Source organism: Scyliorhinus canicula, chromosome 13 (genome assembly GCF_902713615.1).
Source record: "Scyliorhinus canicula chromosome 13, sScyCan1.1, whole genome shotgun sequence".
Taxonomy (NCBI): domain Eukaryota; kingdom Metazoa; phylum Chordata; class Chondrichthyes; order Carcharhiniformes; family Scyliorhinidae; genus Scyliorhinus; species Scyliorhinus canicula.
In genome coordinates this window covers 86,696,982-86,722,047 of record NC_052158.1, presented here as the reverse complement: position 1 = coordinate 86,722,047, position 25,066 = coordinate 86,696,982, and the positions used below count along the sequence as shown (strand labels likewise).

At 45.4% G+C, this 25,066-nt stretch overlaps 1 protein-coding gene across 1 annotated transcript in view; it reads left to right on the top strand.

The window, feature by feature from the left end:
• The first annotated feature begins 12,104 nt into the window (after nt 1-12,104).
• The window catches only part of LOC119976097 (SPRY domain-containing SOCS box protein 1-like), a 247,738-nt gene continuing 234,776 nt past the window's right edge, over nt 12,105-25,066 (top strand). The window contains exon 1 of the mRNA XM_038816252.1: nt 12,105-12,475. The gene's annotated coding sequence lies outside the window, so the exon portion shown is untranslated. The remainder of the gene's footprint in view (nt 12,476-25,066) is intronic.

The following is a 25,066-nucleotide window of genomic DNA, read 5'->3' as shown; positions in this document are numbered from 1 at the left end:
TCCCAGGTTCGATCCTGGCTCTGGGTCACTGTTCGTGTGGAGTTTGCACATTCTCCCCGTGTTTGCGTGGGTTTCACCCCCACAACCCAAAGATGTGCAAGGTAGGTGGATTGAACGCACTAAATGCCCCTTAATTGGAAAAAAATTAATTGGGTACACTAAATTTCTATTTTTAAAAAAAGAAGTGGTCCTGGGTGGTCCTCCGGTGGGTGGCTGCCGGTTGGGCAGGGTGTTCGGTGCCGAGGGGGGTGGCCTGTGGTGGGGGGGGGGGCACACCCATATGGCTGGTGCCACTGTGTAGAACCAGGGGCCGGCGTGGGTGGTCAGCGAGTGTTCAGCAGGATGGCGGTCAGTGCCTGGACACTGCCCCAGTCCTGTGGGGGAGGCACCCCGGCTGCTCGGCCCAGAGTCAGTCAGCTATGTATTGAGACAGGAAAGTAATTGAAAAGAAATCTGGATTAGCAATAAAAATTTCAAGTTTTTTCAATCTGTTTTCAATTGCTTCTCTTTTTCAACCTGATGGGTACAGTGTCAAGCTAATTGGAGAAAGCCTTTAAGGCTTATTTCGGACTATGCTGCAAATGTGTCACTATCTGATAGTGTTTCAATTTTTATATATATATTTTTTTAATTTAGAGTCCCCAATTAATTTTTCCAATTCAGGGGCAATTTAGCGTGGCCAATCCACCTAGCCTGTACACGTTTTGGGTTGTGGGGGTGAAACCCAGGCAAACACGGGGACATGATAGTGTTTCATGAGAAAATACCCGTGTTTGAATCTGGCCTACTCGATCTGCTCTCTCAGTGCACTTTTGAATTATTCATGCATCATCCTGCCAGTGGTCCCCAGAGGCCATGCGGAACCTTTCATTCTGTTGGTGATGGATTATTTTATTATTCTCCAGACTCGATTCATTTGGGCTCTCAGTAAATCAGAAAGTAGTTGAAATTCCCAGCAGATGAGGGACATGCGAAGCTCTACTGCAGAAATGGTGATTTTCACCAATATAATTGGGTGAGGCGGTGGCGTAGTGGTATTGTCACTGGACTGGTGATCAAGGACCCAGGGTAATAGTCTGGTGACCAGGGTTTGAATCCCGCCACAGCAGAAATTAAATCCAATAAATATCTAGAATTAAAAGTCCAATGATGACCATGAAACCATTGTCGATTGTCATAAAAACCTCAGTGAGGGCAGTACGGTGGCGCAGTGGGTTAGCCCTGCTGCCTCACGGCGTCGAGGTCCCAGGTTCGATATCCGGCTCTGGGTCACTGTCCGTGTGGTGTTTGCACATTTTCCCCGTGTCTGCGTGGGTTTTGCCCCCACAATCCAAAAATGTGCAGGGTAGGTGGATTGGCCGTGCTAAATTGTCCCTTAATTGAAAAAAATGAATTGGGTACACTAAATTTTTATTTTTTTTAAATAAATAAATAAAAACCCCAGCTGATTCATTTTTGTTTTTCAGGGAAGAAAGTCTGCAGTCCTCCACTGGCGTGGCCTACATGTGACTGTGGATCCATAGAAATGTGGTTAACTCTTAAATGGCCGAGCAAATCACTATAAAGTCAATAAAAAGGGAAGAAACTGGAAACGACAACAGCAAATCCAGCCCTGTCGACTATGCAAAGTCTTCCTTACTAACATCTGGGGGCTTGTTTCAAAATTGGGAGAGCTGTCTCACAGATCTATCAATCAACAGCCTGACATAGTCATACTCACAAAATCATACCTTACAGATAACGTCCCAGACACCAAAATCATCATTCCTGATTATCACCTGACCCACCGATAGGACAGACCCAGAAGAGGTGGTGGTGGCACAGTGGTAGACAATGGGTATAGAAAAATAGATATAGAAATCAGGGAGAAGGACTGTGATAACATTAAAAAAATATATAGACAGAGTGGAGGTTCTGAGTGGTCTGGCAGGCTTAAAAGTAGGTAAACTTCCAGGGCCGGACGAAATGTATACCTGGCTATTGAGTGAAGCAAGGGAAGAAGTACAGGGGCGCTGGCAATAATTTTCAATTCTTCTCTGGCCACAGGAGTAGTGCCAGAGGACTGAAGGATTGCCGATGTGATATCATTATTCAAGAAGGGAGGAAGGGATAAATCAGGAAACTACAGGCCAGTTAGTCTAAGCTCAGTTGGAAGCAATTCTGAGAGGCAGAATGAATCTGCATTTGGAGAGGCTGGGGTTAATCAAGAACAGTCAGTATGGTTTTGTTAAGGGGAAGTCATGTCTAAACAACTTGATTGAATTTTTCAAAGAGGTGGCCAGGTGTATAGATGAGGGCAATATATTTGACATAGCAAGGCTTTTGATAAGGTCGCACATGAGAGGCTGATAGCAAAGGTAAGAGCTCATGGGATCCAAGGAAATTTGTCAAATTAGATCCTGAATTGGGTGAATGTCAGGAAGCATAGGGTGATTGCCGAGGGTTGATTTTGTGACTGGAAGCCTGTGCCCAGTGGGGTCCCACAGGGATCAGTGTAGGGCCCTTTCTGTTTGTGGATAATGTAAATAAGTTAGACTTGAATGTTAGAGGGATTTATCAGTAAGTTTGTAGATGATATGAAAATTGGTGGGGTGATAAATGGTGAGGAGGATAGCCTTCGATTACAGGAGGATACAGATGGGCTGATCAATGGCAAATGGAATTCAATCCGGATAAGTGTGAGGTGATGCACTTGGGCAGGACAAACAAGGCAAGGTAATGCTTGATGCATAGCAAGACCCTGGGAAGCACCAAAGATCAGAGGGACCTTGATGTGCATGTACACTGGTCCCTAAAGGTACCAGGGTGGGTAGATAGTAGTTGAGAAGGCATATGGTACATTTGCCAAGGCATGGAGTTTAAGAGTATGGAGGTAATGCTAGAACTGTGTAAAACGTTGGTTCGGCCACAGCTAGGGTAGTGTGTGCAGTTCTGGAATCCACATTATAGGATGGATGCCATAGCACTGGAAAGGCTGCAGAGGAAATTTATGAGGATGTTGCCTGGGCTGGAGAGTTTTAGTTATTGTAGAGATTGGATAGACTTGAGTTGTTTTCCTTGGAGAAGAGGGGACTGAGAGGGGACATTATTGAGATGTATAAAATTATGAGGGGCATAGATAGGGTAGGCAGGAAGAAACTTTTCACCTTTGTGGAGCGTCAGTGACTAGGGGGCATAGATTTAAGATAAGGTGCAGGAGGGTTAGACGGGTTGTGAGAAGAAACATTTTCACCTAGAGGGTGGTTGGAGTATGAAACTTGTTGACTTAAAGGATACCAGAGGCAGAGACCCTCATAACATTTAAGAAGTATTTAAATGTGTACTTGCGATGCCAAGGCATACAAGGCTATGGGCCAAGTGATGGGAAATGGGTAAAAGCAAATTACTGCGGATGCTGGAATCTGAAACGAAAGAGAAAATGCTGGAAAATCTCAGCAGGTCTGGCAGCATCTGTAGGGAGAGAAAAGAGCTAGGGCGCGATTCTCCCAAACCGGGAGAAATTGTAAGGCTGGCGTCAAACCCGGGCGGGTTTGACGCCAGCCCCCCCCCCTTCCCGACCGGGCACCGATTCTGGTCCCCGGTCGGGGCTAGCAGCCCGACGCCGTAAGCTCCGGCATCACGGGCTTAACGAATTTCGTTAAGCCCGCTTGCCTGAGTTAGCGCCGGCTGACGCGTCATATGACGTCAGCCGCGCATGCGCGGATTGGAAGACTCCAACCCGCGCATGCGCGGATGACGTCATCGCGTATTTGCGCGAAACCCGCTCATGCGCGGGCCGGGATGCCCCTCAGCCACCCCGCGAATGGATACTGCGGGGCGGCGGAAGGACAAATAGTGCGCGGGCATCGGGCCCGCTGCCCGCGATCGGTGCCCACCGATCGCGGGCCCATGGCACCCTTGGCACGGCCGTGGTACAGCCGTGCCAATCGGTGCCATGGTTATAAAGTGCGAGTGTTTACGGCCGTTTTTACAAACGGCCAGACCAGGTGTGTTTGCCGTTCGTAAAAACAGCCGTAAAGGGCTGGGAACTCGGCCCATCTATCAGCTGTGAATAGCTGCCGGCCGTAAAAAAACGGCGGCAGCGATTCGTGTCGGGAGTTGGGCGTGGGGGGGGGGGGGAGAATAGCGGGAGGGCGTCGGAACAGCGTGGCCGTAAAATTTTACGAGCCACGCTATTCTCCGCACCGTCGGGAGTGAGGAGAATCTCGCCCCTAATGTTTTGAGTCCAATGACTCTTTGTCAAAGCTGAGCTTTTATACAGAACATTTTAATATTGAAAAATATCTTGGTGTTGTATTAGGAAAGTGGACAATGAGCCAGAAGAAAGATATTAGCTGATGAAAGAAGGTAAGTTCTAAGGAGGATCTTAAAGGAGGAAAGGAAGGTGAGGAGGTTGAATTATTAGAGGCAGGGTTTTTTAAAGTGCGGGTTGTGACCCTGCGGGTGGGTCCTGGGCAGGTTTTGGGAGGGTTGCGGAGCATTCAGTCACGGTGTTCCCGATCGCGGGAGAAGCACACAATGGCCAGGATCAGCTTCTGAATTGAGAATGTCGGCCGTGATCGGCGTTTAAATGGAACAATCCAGTCTTCCGGCCAGAAGCGGCAGCAGAGAGCAGATCATGTGCCCAGCACGTACACTGACATCAAGCGTCCTGTATGTCATGCTTTATTTCGAACTGCGAACAAACAAGGCAACTAGATTGTGAAGATGGATCATTTTGTGATAAGGAAGTGAGTGCCAGAGACACAAACAGGCAGTGTATCTCCTGGCCAGGATCTCACAACTGAATCTTCTGGAAACAACTAGACAGGAGAGTCAATTGCAGGACCAAGCAGTGCTCGTGTTAACTCTGGACAGAGCTCCAAGGACTTTGGTGAACAGCCAGCAAAGTAAAAACTGAAATTGTGAACAGAACAGAATAAAGATGATTTCTTTAGATATGACTTTGTTAATTATGTCAATGCAAATCAGGATGCAAAGTACATATGTGTTATATGCAGGGAAGTACTGGTAAATGAGAGCTTACAAATTCAATGGCATTTGAAGACTATGCATGGCAAGTTCGAGGACACACTCCGTGATTGTTTTCAAAGGATGCAGTGAGAATTTAAATCATCATCTGAAGTCCTTAGCAGAAATGTAACATTAAATGACAAAGGACAATTAGCTTCTTACATGGAATCTTACCATTTAGCTAAAGAGAAAATTCCCCACACTGTCGCAGAGAGATTAATTCTACCTGCAGCATTAGATATGGCTCATATGGTCCTGGATGAGAGGTCAGCTGAAAAACTAAAATGCTTCCAACTTAGTGATAGCACAGTGGCTTGTTGATATGGCTGAGAATTTAGATGCCCAGCCATTTTCTCTTTTAAAGCCAGCACAGGATTTCTCAAAAGAACTGGATAAAACTATAGACGTTTCCAGTTGTGCAACCTTGCCAGTTTACGTCAGGCGTGTCTGGCACAATGAATTTGTTGAGGATTTTTCAAATATGGGATATGGGCATCGCTGGCTAGGCCAACATTTATTGCCCATCCCTGAGGGCATTTAAGAGTCAACCACACTGCTGAGGATCTGGAGTCACATGTAGGCCAGACTAGGTAAAGACGACAGATTTCCTTCCCTAAAGGATATTTGTGAACCAGATGTGTTATTATGACAATTGACAATGGTTTCATGGTCATCTTTAGTCTTTTAATTTCAGATTTTTTTTGTAATTGAATTCAAATTTCACATCTGCCATGGCAGGATGTGAACTCAGGTCCTCAGGAAATGACTCTGGGTCTCTGGATTATTAGTCAAGCAACAATACCACTACACCATTGCTTTGAAATATCAGGCTGTGCTGCCTGACATTACCAACCAGAAGGACGGGGCTCACTGTTTTAAGCATTGAACAGTTACGTGGTTGGAAAGTGCCAGCATGACTGGGTTCACTCACAAGTGATGTGGCAACCAACATGACTGGGAAAAACAACGGTGTTATAGTAAGGATTAAGGAGGCAGGTGGTCCGGACACTGTTTGCAAACATTGTTTTATTCGACGTGAGTCATTGGCATCAAAAGGAATTCCATCTGATTTTTTTTCAAATATTTTTATTGAACTTTTATCATCATAAATCACACCCCAATAACACATACAACAACAATAGCAACATAGAAACAAAAAAGAAAGAAAGAAGAACAACAGCACCCCCCACCACTCAGAACCACCCACCCCTGAACACATTCCCTCGCCCCCCAACTAACAGCTAACGGTGGTCAGCTCCTTAAAGTGCAATACAAATGGCTGCCATCTACGGTAGACCCAGCAAGTAAACTGACATTCTCAAGGTACAAGAATTCCATCAAGTCACCTGTAATGAACTCCAATTGGCTTTATTGGTTGGCCAATTGGAGTATGAGCTCCCTCAATGATAGCTCATTGAGGGGGCCCATATAAGCACCTGTGTAGGCTTTGTGAGCCAGTCTTAAGTTGACTGGACTGCTAGCAGCACTGTTTGTAGCTGCTCCTGTAATATCGTTATTGTAAATAAATATTGGTGTGGTGACGGAACTCCTGCCTCCCGTGGATTACTACAGTGGTGACGAGGTAAACTAAGAATTTTGAGGAGACCAGCTGCCGCACTCGGAGGGTAAGCCTTGCCATTTTAAAAATGCCGTTTTTTGGGAGGTTGGAGGCATTCGACCCGGCTATTGACGACTGGTCCCAGTATGTGGAGAGAATGTGTTACTTCTTCCGGGCAAATGATATACTGACGGACGAAAGGAGACAGCTTATCCTGCTGTCGGCGTGCGGACCCTCAGCTTTTGCCATTATACGTAGTCTGACTTATCCCGATGCGCCGGACACGAAAACTTTCCAAGAAGTAACAGAATTGGTGAAAGAGCACTACGACCCAAAACCACCCCTCATTTTGCGTAGGTACAGATTCTGCACAGCGAAGCGGGAAGACAGGGAGTCAGTCACAAATTTCTTGACCCGCCTGAGAAGGCTGGTGGAAAAATGTGAGTTCGGCCCGACACTAAATGAAATGCTTTGGGACCGGTTAGTGTGTGGTATAAACGACCTCACAATACAGAAACGCTTGTTGGCGGAAACGGAGCTAGACTGCAGGCAGGCGTTACAGCTCACACTGTCCCTAGAAAAGGCAGCAAGTGGGGTGCAGGAACTACAGGGCACGCCAATGGAGGTAGATACCTGTGAGAGGGACTACCACAACGGGTCCTGCTACCAGGTAGCCGCTCTCAGGCAAAGCCTGAGGAATAGAGGGAAAAGGGAATGCCCCAGAACTGCCCCCTAGTCTGCCAGGACTAACTGGAGACAGAGGGAAGTACCGGCTGAGGCTCCCCAACAGAGAAGGACCGTTTCTGGCACCAGACAGAGTGGGGTAACAGCGACAGAAACCCTAGAAGGAGGTGGCAAAAGAGGAATAGCAGGTGGGGACGCAGGGAAGTACACAACCTAGACGCCCCATCCTCCTCCGAAGGGGAACAATTATATAATATTGCAACGAAGAAAGCAGAACCCATTAAGATTACCCCACGGGTGAACGGGCGGCCGACAATAATGGAAATAGGCACGGGTGCGGCTGTATCAGTAATGGGAGTGTCAGCATTTAGAAAAATCAAAGATGGACTCCAGCCACTAACCCTAACAAAAACATCGACGAAACTTAAAACCTACACGGGGGAACCCCTGGAAGTTCTAGGCACGACTCATGTACCCGTGGAATATGAGAAACAATTGCTCAGATTACCGTTGATGATAGTAGAGGGCTCCGGACCGAGCTTAATTGGACAAAACTGGCTGAAAGACCTAAAATTAGATTGGATGAAAATTTTCCAGAGTGGAAGCGGGCAGTTGAGTGGAGTACTCCAAAAATACCCAAAGGTCTTCCAGGAAGGTTTGGGGGAAATCATAGGCGCCAAAGCAACTTTGCACGTGGACCCAGAAGCCCTTCCAAAATGTTGTAAGGCCAGGCTGGTACCTTTTGCATTAAGGAAGAAAGTAGATGACAAAATAGAAAGGTTACGGCGCAACGGCATTATCAGACCAGTACAGTTCTCGGAATAGGCAGCGCCGGTGGTACCAATTTTGAAGCCAGACGGCGCGATACGTCTCTGTGGAGATTTCAAACAGACGGTAAACAAATACGCACTGCTGGACAAACACCCAATCCCGAAAATAGACGACCTATATGCCAAATTGGCAGGTGGGCTTCTGTTCACGAAACTGGACATGAGCCACGCCTATCTGCAGTTAAAACTGGACAAGGGCTCCCAGAAGTTTGTTACGATCAACACCCTGAAGGGCCTTTTTCGTTATACTAGGCTACCTTTCGGAGTGTCATCAGCCTGTGCTATATTCCAGCGGACGATGGAAAATATTCTGCAGGTGGCGATTTATTTGGACAATGTCTTAATCACGGGTAGGACAAACAGGGAACACTTAAGGAACCTGGAGGAAGTGCTCAGGTGTTTCGCAAAGGCAGGCGTACGGCTAAAAAGGGAAAAATGTGTTTTTCTGGCCCCACAAGTGATGTACCTGGGATATAAAGTAGACGATTCAGGCTTACACCCATTAGAAGACAGAGTAAGTGCAATAAAAGAAGCCCCAGCTCCCACCGCGGTCCAGGAGTTACGATCATTTCTAGGGTTGGTAACCTATTATGGAAAACTTATTAAAAATAGGGCATCCATCCTAGAACCCCTCCACCAGCTACTAAAAAAGGGGCAAGAATGGAAATGGTCCGCCCGCAAAAACCGAGCATTTAGGGACATTAAGGAACAGCTGTCATCCGAAAATGTCCTAGAGCATTATGACCCAAGGAAGGAGTTGGTGGTCACTTGTGATGCATCCCCTACGGGGTAGGAGCTGTCTTAGCCCATGGAGGAAGGAATGGGGAAGAACGGCCAATAGCCTATGCTTCGAGGACCTTGGCAATGGCTGAGAGGAAGTACGCCCAAATGGAGAAGGAAGGACTGGCGGTGATATTCGCAGTAAAAAAAATGTCACCATTATCTGTACGGGCGGAAATTCACCATAGTGATGGACCATAAGCCGTTATTAGGGTTATTAAAAGAAGACAAATCAATACCCCTGATTGCATCAGCTAGAATCCAACACTGTGCGTTCCACAACCTGATCCGGTCCCGCACCCACAGGTTAGTTTCTTGCATGAACACCACATTGGCCCAAACCCTTCAAATGGAAAAAATCCCTTGTCCACTTCACTGGCCCCCATCCAATCCCCGCATATTCCAGTTTATCGACCTTGTTGGGGGTCTCTCAGCCCCCCCCCTCCCACAAGTCAGCCATCTGCTCCATAGTCCAATATTCCTACCACAATTCCCTGGTCCCTGACCCACCTATGATGGTCAATGGCACCATCCCTAGGGTGAGACAAAAATAAGCCGCTGGGTTTCCATCCGATCTAGAAGTGGCGTTGGAAGGAATTGTGCATGTTGTGAATTTCACTAAATGCAGAGCCCTCAATTCCAGGATTTTTCAGGCTCTGTGTTCTGATACGGTGGCCGAGCACACACATTTATTGTTCCACACAGAAGTACATTGGCTATCAAGGGGTCAGGTGTTTGTCAGAATTTACAAACTGAGATATGAAATCTATGCTTTCCTCCTTGAGAAATCATCCCCTCTGGCTGAATCGTTTGGTGATGAAACTTGGGTGCTATCTATGTCTTACCTTGCAGTCATCTTTTCAATTCTAAATGAGCTGAATCTCAAATTGCAACGGAAGGTGATTGATTGCTTTCGGAACTGTGAAGAAATAGATGCTTTCCAAAAGTCATTGAAAGTTTTGCAAGTGCGAGTAACAAAGCCAAAACTACTACATGTTCCCCACACTGCTACTACACATCGAATAAAACAGTGTTAGTAAGGGAACTGTCAATAGACTGGCACGCCTTATTCACATGCATCTGGTTGTGCTGATCAACAGTTTTTGTTGCTACTTTCCAGATTTTGAAAGGGAAGAGGTGGGTGAAAAATCATTTTTTAAGGTGCAATTTAGCATGGCCAATCACCTAGCCTGCATATCTTTTCGGTTTGTGGGGGCGAAACCCACGCAAACATGGGGAGAATGTGCAAACTCCACATGGACAGTGACCCAGAGCTGGGATTGAACCTGGGACCTCGGCACCAAGAGGCAACAGGGCTTACCCACTGCGTCACCGTGCTGCCCCCATAGTCAATTATTAACTTACACCTGACTCCAAAAGAAGAGACTGAACTTCTATGCATCACTTGTAACAGCACATTAAAAACACGCCACAAGTCGATGAGGCTGTCAGTGTTCTGGAGTAGTATCTCAGGAGTATCCAGTGCTGAGTATAGCAAGCATTTTGGTGCTATTGCCCCTCACTACAACCTCCAGGTGCGAGGTTGGATTTTCCATCCTCACACAATGGAACCGGCTGAACTCTGCACCTGAGATGCGCATTGCCCTCTCCTCCCGTGAACCTGATTGGAGTGAGATCATGAGGACCAAGCAGGCTTACCTGTTGCATTAAAAGTAAGCAAAAATGGTGTGAAGCAAAGATTGGCCAGTGTGGGTCGTGAAGGTTGGCTGGCATGGGTTGTGAAGTTCGGCAGGCATGGGTTGCAAAGGCTGGCCGCATGGGCTGCCGGTTGAAAAAAAGTGTGAAAAACCCTGATTTAAATCAGGATTAAATCCTGTTATTTTCTTGCTATTTACTTTGGTTGGAGCCTTTACCTATTCCAGCAGTCGTTGTGAGAGTTCCAACATAATTAGAGGTATGATGTGAAAGAACTATTGAAGCTAATGGTGAAAGGAAATTGAATTTACATAGAGGATATGGAGTGTAAAGAAGTACACTTACTTGGGCAACGATGGCACAGTGGTTAGCACTGCTGCCTCACAGCTCCAGGGATCCGGGTTCAATCCTGGCCCCAGGTGACTGTGTGGAGTTTGCACTTTCTCCCCGTGTCTGGGTGGGTTTCCTCCGGGTGCACCAGCTTCCTCCCGCAGTCCAAAGATGTGCAGGTTAGGTGGATTGGCTATGCCAAATTGCCCCTTAGTGTCCAAAACTGGGTTACCGGGATAGGGTGGAGGCATGGGCCTAAGTAGGGTGCTCTTTCCAAGAGTCGGTGCAGACTCGATTGCCTGTATGGCCTCCTTCTACACTGTCGGGATTCCATGATTCTATGAAATGATCAAGTAAGTAATTATGGAAGGTACGCAGTGCTCTGGAAAAACTGCAGACATTCGGAAAAGTGGCCCAAAACAATTTTTTGCATTGCAATAAAACAAATGTGAAAAGTTATTTACAACAAACTTGTATGAGAATAAAAATACATTTCCGTTTGTGGGCATCTGGCTGGAAATAAAATGTCAAAAGACATTTGAAATTACTACAAGTGATATGAAACCTGATATTTTTACTACTTAAATAATGGGTTTAATGAATCTGCCTGATACTAATGTATTGCAAGTCTGTGTTTTTGATGCAAAATGTTGAAACAAAGAAAGCAAAATAGCATGGATGTTGGATATCTGAAATAAGTGGGAAAAATACTAGAGAAACAGGGTTAATTCGGGTCCATGAAATGTCATCAGACCTGTAAGAAGTTAAAGTTTATAATCAAGTGCAGAGCCGGGGGGAAGTGAGGGGGGGGGGGGGGGGGGGGAGGGTATCAGTATAATCTAAAGCTTAATGTTGAGGCTGGAAAGCTGCAGAAATGTCGAAGTGAAAGATGAGGTGGTGTTCCTCGAGCTTCCTGAGTGTTTACAGTGACATTCAAATGAGCTGGCAGCAAATCTGTGACCACATCTGCTATCCTCTCGGGGTCACAATCTCGCAAGGACTGCGGTGAACCTAACTGGCGTTCGGACACCGAGGATGCGGAGCCGGGCTCCATCGCTGCTGCAATTAACACCACCTCCCTGTACGGCAGCGTCCAAGCGGCTGGGGTGGGGGATGAATGGAAAGCTGGATCAGTGGGGGGACAGCAGCTGGCTGGCTTCGGAAAAGGGAAAGTCCAGAGAGTAGCCAATGCTGTTTAGAGCGAGCCTGTCAGTCAGCTGCGTGTGCACGCGCTCAGTCAATTAGCGGTGTGCACGCGCGGTCAATCAGCAAGGTGTGCGCGCGGACAGTCTTTATGTGTTTATGTGTTTGTGTTTATGCTCGCGCAGTCAGCTGTGTGTGCACGTGCGCGGTCAATCCTCCGCGTGTGCGGCGCGCACACCGTCAATCAGCTAGGTGCGCGCGCGGACAGTCAATCAGATGCACATGCACGCGCGTAATCAATCAGCTGTGTGTGTGTACGCGCGCGCGCCAGGGAGTCGGAACAAACGCCGGGTGAGCAGGAGTTGCCCGCGGTAATCGTGCAGTAAAGTTCACTTTTAACAGCAAAACACTGACTATATCTACTGGATAAGAAAGCAGTCAGTGGAGTAGCAGCACCGCATCTCGGTGAACTCCTTGCCCGGTGAGTAGCACGCTTGGAAGTGGCTTTACATTTTATTTATATTAAAAAAAACACTGGGTGTCGTTAGCCTCTCGTTTTTATTATACGTTACTTTAGTTACTGGAACATGCATTCTACTTTCCTTTCCACAAGGAAGTATCAGGGGCTAAGATATTTTAAGACCATACAGTGCATTAAATTCTGGTTCTTTGCATCAATGAATCGTGTCTCTTCCCCCCCCCCCCCCCCCAAGCATATTGGAGCGAGGTGGAATCCCTATTTCAAATGTATTTTCTAAGTGATTAACCGATTAATTGCCACGAGGGATTAAGGAGCTTTGTCTCAGCTTGGCTTGCCCTTTCCAGTGTCTCTGGCGGGGACCAGTCTTGTTCTTGCCATTTGAAGGACAACATGCTGTCAGTGGGGATGAGCTGCTTTTATCCTTTAAGAAGTTGCACTTGGGGCTGGGTTAAGGAGCCGGGGAGAGAAGAGGGGAGGGGTGCGGGTGTCAGCTGGTTCTGGGGTCATTTAGGGAATCTGGTCAGGCAGCAGCTGTTGGGTTAGAAATCCCCGGAGACACATGGATATTTGCATTTCAAATGAATCGATCCGACGACTATCTGGACCCCTGCAGGCTTCATTTATGTATAATAACGCCCCTCCCCCTTCTATGTCAACATTTCCAGCTCACTCGGGTGAATAAACTATCATAATAAGTGTTTCTAAAAAAAATGACGACCCTCTATTTCAAAGAAACATCCTTCCCACGTTTATCGGTTATTGGGTAGAACGGGATCCTCTCTGGCTTTACGCCACTTCTGCAAGCAGTTGGCAAAAATTGAGTCCGTTACAATGCAAATTGCTACATTTCAGGTGTTAACATTCCAATAACCCAACAAAATATACCTCGTTTGTTGTTTTTAAAATTAATTGTCTTTTTTACGTGATTCTAAACTTGGAGATTAATACAATGTTTTAATAAACTGTCTTGATTCCCCAATTGGATATTGTGAGACCGACAAAGAACATCTAGTTGCAGTTGTTGACTTTTACCTTTCTGTATAACGTCCTCTGGTGATTCTTCTGTTTTGATGTTGTGCATCTGAATCATTAAATGGTTTCAAGAAGGTGATATATCTTACTGATTTAAAACAAAACGGGTTAAAGGGACATGGGTAACAGGCAGGGAGTTGGATTTGAGACCAGGAAGAGTACAGCCATGGTCTGACTGAATGGCCGAGCAGGCTCAAAGGGCTGAATTGCCTACTTGTTATGCTAATTCTTATGCGACCCTTGACCCACAGATAAATCTGGTGATGATTGGAAATCTGGTAACAGAAAGAGAGGGAAAACGATAGACAGAAGCAAAGTGCTGTGAATGTTGAAAATCTGCAATAAAACATGATGGGAATACTCTGGTCAGTCAGAATGTGTAGCAAGAGAATGGGGAAAAGATAGAGATGTTGCAGATTCTAAGCAAGTACAGAGGTGTGGAGTTGGTAGAACAAACTGGAAAGTCTGTGATAGATTGGAAGACGTCATTACCATGGTTTTCACAGTAAATTCATTGCAGTGTTAATGTAAGCCTATTTGTGACGCTAATAAAAATTATCAGTTGTCTGGAAAAAATAGCAGCAGAGGTTATGAACTGAAATGATTGAATTCGAGTCTTAAATGCTATAAATTGTCTCATTGCAGATGAGATTCTGTTCCTCAAGTTGCGTTGGGATCCAGTCAATAGTGCTGAAGACAGAAAGATCATAGTGGGAGTTGGGTGGTGAATTGAAATGACAAGCAACCAGAAGTGCAAGGTTGTGATTGCACTTTGAGCAGTGGTGTCATGTATAGCGGTAACCCAATCTATGTTTGACCACCCACATGTGCAACAAATACAGTATGCCAAATTAGATTAACTAATATTAAATCATCGTATTACTGCAAGGAAAATTTGGGATCCTGATTCATTGGAAGGGAAGAGAAAAAAATGGACAGCTTGGTATTGCCTGCCCTTGCATGGAAAGTCCCTTCAGAATGCTGGGAGGGGAGGAGATTGGTGATGGAAATGGTGGTGGGTGATCCATTGAGTGTGAAGGTTGATCCATTGAGAGTGACGGCACAGTGGTTAGCACTGCTGCCTGACAAGGACCAGGTTCAATTCCGATCTTGGGTGACTGTTTGCGTGGAGTTTGCACATTCTCCCCTTGTCTACGTGGGTGTCCTCCTACAGTCCAAAGACGTGCAGGTAACGTGGATCAGCCAAGCTAAATTGCCCCTTAATGCCCCCCCTCCCCCCAAAAAGAATTTAGGTGGGGTATGGGTATAGAGTGGGGTCATGGGTCTGGATGGGTTGGTGCAGACTTGATGGGCTGAATGGCCTCTTTCTGCATTGTAGGGATTCTATGACAAGGGGATCCCTATCATAATTCTGGCAGGGAGAAAGGCTGAGAGCAGAATTATGGTAAATGGAACAGACATGTAAGACCTTGGAAGACACAGCAGAGGGCATCCTCTGTTATGGAAAAAGGAAGACATATTGGAAGCACTGGATAGCATTGTCAGAACAGATGCAATACAGAAACTCCCAAGAATGGGATGCAGTCCTTACAGACAGCACAGTGGGAGAATCTGCACTTAGTGGGGATATAATTGATGGGTTATACCCAGGAATGGATCTGTAAAGATTTAATTACCTGCAAATGCTCGCATTCTAAGCATTGTCTGGCATCTTTGAATTTGTCTATATATATGTTTCTGGAAAATACCTCTTCATTCACCTGAGGAAGGAGCAGTGCTCCGAAAGCTAGTGTTTGAAACAAACCTGTTGGACTTTAACCTGATGTTGTAAGACTTCTTACCAGGAATGAAGACAGATGTTGAGGAAGAGGGATGGATCATGTGAAGGCTAGGGAACTGTAGAAATTGAGAGCACTGTTGATATTTTTCAGTTGGGACAAGAACAGGAAATGGTACTGGTGACAATATGCCAGGGAAGATGTGGAGATGCTGGCGTTGGACTGGGATGAACACAGTAAGAGGTCTTACAACACTAGGTTAAAGCCCAACAGGTTTGTTTCAAATCACTAGCTTTCGGAGCACAGCTCCTTCCTCAAGTGAATGAAAAGGTGGGTTCCAGAAACATATTGCTAGACAAAGTATTTTTTTTTGTTAAATTTACAGTACCCAATTCATTTTTTTCCAATTAAGGGGCAATTTAGTGTGGCCAATTCACCTATACTGCACATCTTTGGGTTGTGGGGGCGAAACCCACGCAAACACAGGGAGAATGTGCAAACTCCACACGGATAGTGACCAGAGCCAGGAATCGAACCTGGGACCTCGGTGCCGTGAGGCAGCAGGGCTAACCCACTTGGTCACCGTGCTGCCCTATATAGACAAAGTCAACGATGCAAGACGATGATTTGAAGGCGAGTCTTTGCAGGTAATTAAGTTTATAGGTCCAGATGGAGCAACTGGAGAGAGGGATAATCACAGGTTAAAGAGGTGTGAATTGTCTGAAGCCAGGACAGTTGGTATGATTTTGCAAGCCCAGGCCAGATGGTGGGGGGGTGAATGTAATGTGACATGAATCCAAGGTCCAGGTTGAGTCTGTACTCGTGTGTGCGGAACTTGGCTATAGGTTTCTGCTCGGTGATTCTGAGTTGCCGCGCATCCTGAAGGCCGCCTTGGAGAATGCTTAGCTGAAGATCAGAGGCTGAATGCCCTTGACTGCTGAAGTGTTCCCCAATTGGAAGTGAACATTCCTGCCTGGCGATTGTCACGTGACGTCAGTTCATCCGTTGTTGCAGCGTCTGCATGGTCTCGCCAATGTACCACACTTCGGGATATCCTATCCTACAGTGTCTGAGCTAGACAACGTTGGCCAAGTTGCACGAGTATGTACCACGTACCTGGTGGGTGGTTTCTCATGTGTAAAGGTGGTAGCCATGTCGATGATCTGGCATGTCTTGTAGAGATTACCATGGCAGGGTTGTGTGGTGTCGTGGTCGCTGTTCTGAAGGCTGGGTAGTTTTCTGCACACAATGGTCTATGATTGCGCGGTTGAAGGCAAGTAGTGGGGGTATGAGGATGACCGTAGCAAGATGTTTGTTTTCATCGATGATGTGTTGAAGGTTGCGAAGAAGATGTGGTAGTTTCTCCGCTCCGGGCGAGTACTGGTGACAAAGGGTACTATATCAGTTGTGTCCCGAGTTTGTCTTCTGAGGAGGTCTGTGTGGTTTTTTTACTGCGGTGCGTTGGAACTGTAAATCGATGAGTTGAGCGCCATATCCTGTTCATACGAGGGCATCTTTCAGCATTTGTAGATGTCTGTCACACAGGGAAAATTGAGGAAGAGAATCCAAGTAGAATGGAACTAAGAACATTAAATGTTCTTAGAGAGTGAGTAGTGTTACCTGTTTCAAAAGTTAACCAACGTTTGCAACAAGTCTGTGGTGAGCATAGCAGCTCATCTTAGACAAGACACTTGTTAAATAATTGAACTGTCATTCTTTTTTTCTTACTCCCCAAAAGGCAATGACTTGCTGTGGGAGCAATTTGATGCACAGTTGAAGCCCTCCCAACCTTGCCCAAGTGGGTAGTCTTCGTTTTTTTCCCCCCTGGGTAACAGGTCATTGTATAATAATCACTTGGAAGACCTTGACTCTTTTCTATTGAATGCCCCCCCTCTCCAATTTCTGGTGCTGAGCTGAGTTTCAGAATCCACATTTTTGTTGTAGCTTATCTCCACCTAGTTGGGACTGGATTTGGCATCTACTTTGTTATTCAGTGCCACCGCTTCATTGAACCATCACTTGAGTGCAAGAACTGCTTATGACATGCTTTAATTCTTAAGATTAAAATATCATTCCCCCTGGGGACACATCAGGAGTAGCATTTGAATTCACTTGAAGTTTCTTGCTTTACCACAAAAAGGATTATCAGTGTGATTTTTAGGATGAGAATTTTAAATCTCAATAGTAAACTATATCAATGGATCAGTTGTCTACTTTAAATGCAAAATTGTTTCAGTTTGTGACTATAGTTGTAAGCTGTGATTTTATTTGTAAATGTAACTCAACCCCACTCAGTTCAGGAAAGGATAATTGCAGGCCACAGTGGTTAGCACCGCTGCCGCACAGTGCCAGAGACCTGGGTTCGATTCCTGCCTTGGGTCACTGTCTATGTGGAGTTTGCACATTCTCCTCGTGCCTGTGTGGGTTTCCTCCCACATTCCAATGATGTGCAGGTTAGGTGGATTGACCATGCTAAATTGCCCCTTAGTGTTCAAAAACATTAGGTGTGGTTATTGTGTTTCAAGGACAGGGTGGGTCATGGGCCTTGGTAGTGTGTTCTTTGGGCAGACTTGATGGGCTGATTGGCCTCCTTCTGCACTGGGGTGATTCTATGATTTGGGAATATGACAGTAGACTTATTTGCAGGTTAATATTCTAACACTATTGTATGTAAATTGAGAACATTCTAACCATTTTACATATCCCTGCTCCAACACTGTGCTAAATAACATTGCAAATGATGCATTTTCCTCCGCTTTCTTTTCGAATTGCTGTCATTACCACCACCTCAAAAAAAATACACCCTTGACCTTGCACAGCACCACTCCACCTCTCCCACTCTTTTCTCTCTCCAAGCCCTTAAATGTGTTATTGTCTTCTAAATTCATGCTCTCTTGATCACAATTCTGCTTCATCCTGTCACCTAACTTGAACCATAGAATCTACAGTGCAGAAGGAGGCCATTCATCCCCTCGAGTCTGCACCGGCCCTTAGAAAGGGCACCCTACTCAAGCCCATGTCTCCACCCTATCCCCGTAACCCCTTTTTTGAACATTAAGGGCGATTTAGTATGGCCAATCCACCTAACCCGCACATCTTTGGACTGTGGGAGGAAACCCACGCAGACACAGGGAGAAAATGCAGACTCCGCACAGACATTGACCCAGGCCGGGAATCGAACCTGGGACCCTGGAGCTGTGAAGCAACTGTGCTAACGACTGTGCTACCATGCTGCCCATCAAGGTCATAGTACAATCCTCTACGGTTGACCAACTCATCCTTTTCCAATGCCTCTACTCCTTTGTCCAGCTGAATAGGAATGGTCTAACTTGGTTCCAATCTTATCTAATCAACTGTAGCTAGAGTCATCTAGCAATGTCTTCTCTTCCTACCCCTGAGAGTTTCTCTGCTGTTTAGCCTTTCACACCTTTTGTTCTCCCTGGGGGTTGCCATTAGCACTCTTTCCCTGTGGTTTCTGTGGCTATGTCTCATCTTTCATTCTCACTCCACAGTATAAATATTTCCCACTGTCTATGTCTTACAGCTTTGACAAAGGGTCACCTGGACTCGAAACGTTATCTCTTTTCTCTCCCTACAGATGCTGCTAGATCGGCTGAGATTTTTTCTCAAATTATTTCAACAATCTCTTTCCATCTTCCACCCATGTCAGTTCATCCAAAATTCTACAGCTTTTATTCCACAACCAGTCCCACTCATCCATTATCCCACTGTAGGTCTAACTATTTTGAATAACATAAATTATCAATTAAACTAAATCAAATAAACTGAGGGACAAATTAAAGGATTGCCACTAATCAGAAATTCTTATCCTTGTATTTAAATCCCATCATTACACCTCCATCTGTAATTATCTCCAACCTCTTGCCTTTGAGGACTTTGCCCCTCCAACTCTCGCCTCCTGGGCATTCCCCTTTTCTTCTGGTTAACCATTGGCAGCTGTGCTTTCAGCCACTTAATTCCTAAGCTCTGTAAATGTCTCTGCATCTCCATCTTCAAAACCCCTCGTTTAACACTTTGACCAATCTTTTAGTCTTCTCACAAGCCCTTCTTTTGGAGCCAGCAGGAACGGGAGATACACAAGGGGTTAATGTAAGTACACGTAGACTAGCTAGACACTAGAGGGAGCACCAGAGATATGACACAGACACTCACCCAATAGGTCAGTAAGATAGGACATGACCAATGGGCATTCACGAAACACACATGACACTACCACATTACACCAACCCATATATAAAGGACACAGCACACAGGATCTTCCTCTTTCCAGTGGAGACACTCAGTGAGTACAGACACAGGGTTGATTCAACATCACACCCACCGTGGACTGTAGCAGACTGGTTCATCAGTCTGAATAACTATAGAAGGATTAACAGTAGAGCTGAATCCGAGTAGGAGAATTGTAAATAGTTTAATAAACGTGTTCAAGTTATCTCCACGTCTGAACCTTCCTTTGTCAGAGTGAACATCAAGGAAGCAGCTTATGCTACACCAAGAGCATAACAAAACAGGGAGTAGTCCCTAACTCCAAAGGCCACAATCGCCTCCAAGCCAATTTCCGGGACTTGCCTGAGGACAAACTGCCTGTGAATTTGATACAAGACCAGAGAACAAATCTCTATTGATCCTCTTACCTCCTTTCAATGCATGCAGACTAAATGCTACCCCATTGTGCCTTAAAGAGTATGCAAGCATCATGATAGCAATCATCAGTAAAATTGGTGCCTTTATTCCAAAGTTAGGTGTATTGCAACGAGTATGATTTCTCAAGCTGTGAACCCAATTTTTGTATGCGATACATAATTTGCAACTTTTATTCTATATGTAGGCATGAAATAAATACTTGGCTTGTTTGTCATAGGTAAGCATGCAGAACAATTTGTGCAACACTTGCATAGAGATCTTGGAACATGTAGGGTGCGATCTTCCCAAAAGGGTTCAAAGTCCCTGAACGAGTGCGTTTAGCCACGTGTTTCCCAGCGCTCGCAGTGCTGAGAAACACATGGCTATTCAACACTACTCACTTTGAATAAGGAACTTAAATGGGGAACCCGGGGCCGAGGCTACACATCGCCCTGTTTTTTTACAATAGAGTGCTGGGACCCAGGTGGTACTGTCAGGGTGCCAGGCTGGAACTGCCAGAATACTCAGGTGGCACCAGCCTGAGGTCACCGAGGCGAAGGGATTGAATCCCAAAGCCTCGGGTACCTCGGGAATCTGCACATTAGAGGAAGGCTTACTGCCTCGCTCTAATATGCAGATTTGTTAAAAAGTGTTCCTGCCCATTGTGGGCGGGATTCCCCATGGAACATCTCCATTGCGTTGAATCTCACGAGGCATTGCAAGCCAGGTAGATCCTGGGATCGGGGTCTCCTGGCTTTCACAAACCATGCTGCACCGCGGCGGGCTGATTTACTGGTGCAGTGTGGCTGGAGGATCGCACCCATAGTTTTGTCATCCTAAGTAATAGTGATTGATAAAGAGAATTTTAAAGCAGAAGAGTGCAATATTTGTTTTGTCACAGTATGAACTCATCTGGTAATACACTTTGCAAACAAATGTAATTCAGATTTCATTGTTGTCAGTAGACTACACACAATGAGCTGAGCGTATTAACATGTAAAATCTGTATATTTTGCTGGACTCCGTTACCAAGGAGACTGAGAAATCACTATAAACAGCAGCAAAATTGTCTTGGCATACAAAGGGAAATTTGCAACCTGTTAGATCAACCATATTCACAGATTAAACTGATGACTGCAGCCTTCCCAGTGGCTCAGCAAGTTTATTCAGTGATTAGCTGAGCCTCACACAAACTAACCAGCAATGCCCTGTGCTTGACACTCAATCTATGCTGACTGAGCTCAACTGGCCTGGGTGTTCCTGTGCTTGTGGGGAAAAATCATCCTGGCTTCCTCTTTAGAACTCTTAAAGCTAGCATATTAATACTTGCATTTTTAAAAATATAAATGCTTTTCATTTATGCCACTATACACCACCATACTAACTGACATTTTCCAACATAATTATGCTGGAAATTAAAAACTTTATGAAAACAAACCACTTCCTTTTTACCTGGCTGGGAAGAAAATTGCCCTGCCCTTAGAAACAACACTTGCGTTTTTCTTTATTTTGTAATTTAAAGCAATCTAGGTCTGATATGAGGACAAATGTCTTCACTCAGAAGGTGGTGAACCTGTGGAATTCTCGACCACAGAAGGCTGTGGAGGCTAAGTCACTGAATATATTTAAGAAGGAAATTGGTTTCTGGACACTAAAGGTGTCAAGGAGTATGGGGAGAAAGCAGGAATGTGGCATTAAGGTAGAGAATCAGCCATGATCGTATTGAATGGTGGGGCAGGCTGATGGGGATCCAATGACCTACTCGTGCTCCTATTCTCTGTATGTCTATATCATGGATAATCATGATTTATTGTCTTTCAGTTCGACTCAAAAGCCTTTATAGTCGAGCTTCCGGGATTTTTTTTTTGTGCAAAAAATTGTGGTAGTCTGGTAGTATATCTTGTTAGTCAATGCCTGGCATGAATGTATCACCAATAAGAGAGAATCTAACCATTCAATGGCCTCACTGCTTTCCCCACCACTGATATCCTGGAGTTTATTGTTGATCTGAGACTTAACAGGACCAGCCTTATAAATACTGGCTATGAGAGCAGATCAGAGGATGGGAATTCTGCAGCAAAATTGAAAGCTCACTCCTGCCAGATTCTTATTGTAGAGTCATAGGGCGGAATTCTCCGCTCCCGGGAAAAATCGGGAAGGCCGTCGTGAACTCGGCCGAGTTTCATGACGGCCTCGGAGGCCGCTCCTCTCACCGTATTCACCCCCACCCGGGGGGCTAGGAGCGACGCTCCGTTATTCTCGGCAGCTGGGCCTTGACGCTTGCCTCAAGGTGGCGCGCCGAGAATGACGCGACGGCGGCGCCTGTGTGACGTCAGCCGCGCATGCACAGGTTGGCCGGCTCCAACCCACGCATGCGCGGCTGACGTCACGACGGCTGACTGATTTTGCGGGGCGGCGGAGGGGAAAGAGTGCGTCGCTTTGAGACACCGGCCCGACAATCTGTGGGCGCCGATTGTGGGCCAGTCCCCTCCCGAGCACGGCCATGGTGCTCACACTCCTCTCCGCCCCCCCACAAGCTCCAAACGGGCCTATGGCGCCCATGTTCATGACGGCAGCGACCAAATGTGGTTGCCAGGGTCGCGAACGGCAGGCCACTCGGCCCATCCGGGTCGGAGAATCGCCGGCAGTCGTTAAAAAACGGCGTGCGGCGATTCTTCCGAGCGGGAGGTGGGAGAATCGTGGGGGGCACCAGAGTGGCGTGAAATGAGTCGCCCAGCCCTCCCGCGATTCTCCCACCCAGCGTGGGGAGTGGAGAATCGCGCCCATAGTATTTAAAGTGCAGAAGGAGACTAATCAGCCTATCGATCCTGCACCGGCCCATGGAAAGAATACTCAATTTAAGCCTGCGTCTCCACCATATCCCCGTAACCTAGTAACCCTACCTAACCTTTTGGACACCTAAGGGCAATTTAGCATGGCCAATCCACCTGACCAGATCTTTGGACTCTGGGAGGAAACCGGAGCACCCGGAGGAAACCCACGCACAGACGGGGAGAAAATGCAGACTCCACATTTCCAGATTCTCCTCCCCAATGCCATCATGCCTGCTCTGGCAATTCCATTAAATCCCAATCATAGTAGGGCAGCATGGTGGTGCAGTGGTTAGCATTGCCACCTCATGGCGCCGAGGTCCCAGGTTCGATCCCGGCTCTGGGTCTCTGTCTATGTGGAGTTTGCACATTCTCCTTGTGTTTGCGTGGGTTTTGCCCCCACAACCCAAAGATATGCAGGGGAGGTGGATTGGCCATGCTAAATTGCCCCTTAATTGGAAAAAAAATGAATTGGGTACCCTAAATTTTTTTTTTAAAATCCCAACCATAGTGTAATAAACGTGTTCAAGTTATCTGTTTCTTTTATGTACTAGTGACAGAAGGTAGTAACTTCGACTTTTATTTCAGTTCAATAAATTAAATAAACATACATGGATTAGAACTGACAGCAAAGTTGTTAAAATCTGTGGTATGCATTGGTTCTTGAAGTGGGTCATGTCAGCACTTCTTTTTAAATGAATTGTATTTTTAAACATTTTAAAAATTAATTTGATTAAATTAATTTGCAAAATATACTTGCCAATGAGTTACTGATGAAGCGTTGACTTTGGAATTTTTGTTATAACGTACACCATTTATAAATGTAACATGCACCATGCACTGAAATTAGTAAGCGTTATTGGGAACCATATATTTAACCTTTTACAGTGTGCATAGGTGATGGAGAATAAATACATTTCCCATTCAGTGGATATCCCATTACCTGTGGTATACTTTGGCATGTGCAGCAATATGGTTAAATTGCAGGTTCATAAATTGGAGACAAATGAAATTTATAGCAGCTTTGGAAGCATCCCAGCCATTTACCAATGCAATTAATCAATAACTTTAAATTTTCAAAATCAGTTTGTAATAAATCAGTAATTAACTGTTAAAAAGAAAATCCATCTTTGAAATATGAATTCAACTAATTGCTCAAAACCTTTTAGAAATTATTTTGCCTACTTTGAATTGCCTTCAGCCTAGCAAATAAGTAAGAAATGAAAGGCACTGAAATTCCATGGGGCTTCTACCAGTCACTTTCTATCACTCCACTGGGAGAGTTTCACCCTCTGCCAGCTTTCTATCTCCCTCAATCATTCTGAGTTCCTCAGATTCTGGTCTTTGTGGCTCCACTATTTTCCCCCTCCACTGGAATTTGTGGTAGAGCTTTCTATACCCTTCTTACTGAAACTCCCTTCCTAAATGTTTGTGCCCTTTCACTTCTCTTTCTGTACAATTAATACATACTTCAACCTAATTTATAACCATCTTTTTAAATCTATTTTTTATTATTAATTCATGGGATGTGGGCCTTACTAGGTCAGCATTTATTGTCCATTCCTGAGAGCATTTAAGAATCAACCACTTTGCTGTGTCTGGAGTCACTTATGGGCCAGACCAGGTAAGGGTAACAGATTTCCTTCCCTAAAGGGGAACCAGACGGGTTTTTATGACATTTGACAGTGGTTTCATGGTCATCATTAGGCATCACCGCGGGACTCTGGATTACTAGTCCAGTGACAATACCACTATACCACTGCATCCCCCTCCATTAGTTTGGTGATATAAACACAATTCTTATTTCTCTCTTGCTTTCATTTGCCCGTTTGCCTTGGATCAGCTTTTAATTATTTTTTGAAGTTCTTTGATCTACTAAATAATGCATGGCTACATTGTTTCTTGATGAGAAGCATTTTATTTGTTGGCTTCAAATGTGTTAAGACCGTTCTCAGCATCGATAAACAAATGCAGGATATGCACTCTGGTACTCAATATTAGAAAAATCATACACTAATAATATTCTAACTTAGTTGTTGAAATGTACAGTGCTACCACTTAGTGGCAGAAATTGGTTATGAAAACAATAAAAGCACTTGCAATATAAAGTTTCTTAAGTTTATGAAAGGCTGATTTTTTTTTTTGTTCCTTTCTCTCTCCCCCTTCTCTGTTTGCTTTGATTCTCTGTTTTAGTATTGACACATGGATGTTGGTGATCTGTCAATATCTTAAACCAATTTTCGCATTGCTTATGTTTGATCTTTGATTTTGTGTTGCCAGAAGATTTGGGAAAAGAACAGGCTCATGGTCATTGCAACCAAAATGGAATCCTAATTGGAACCAAG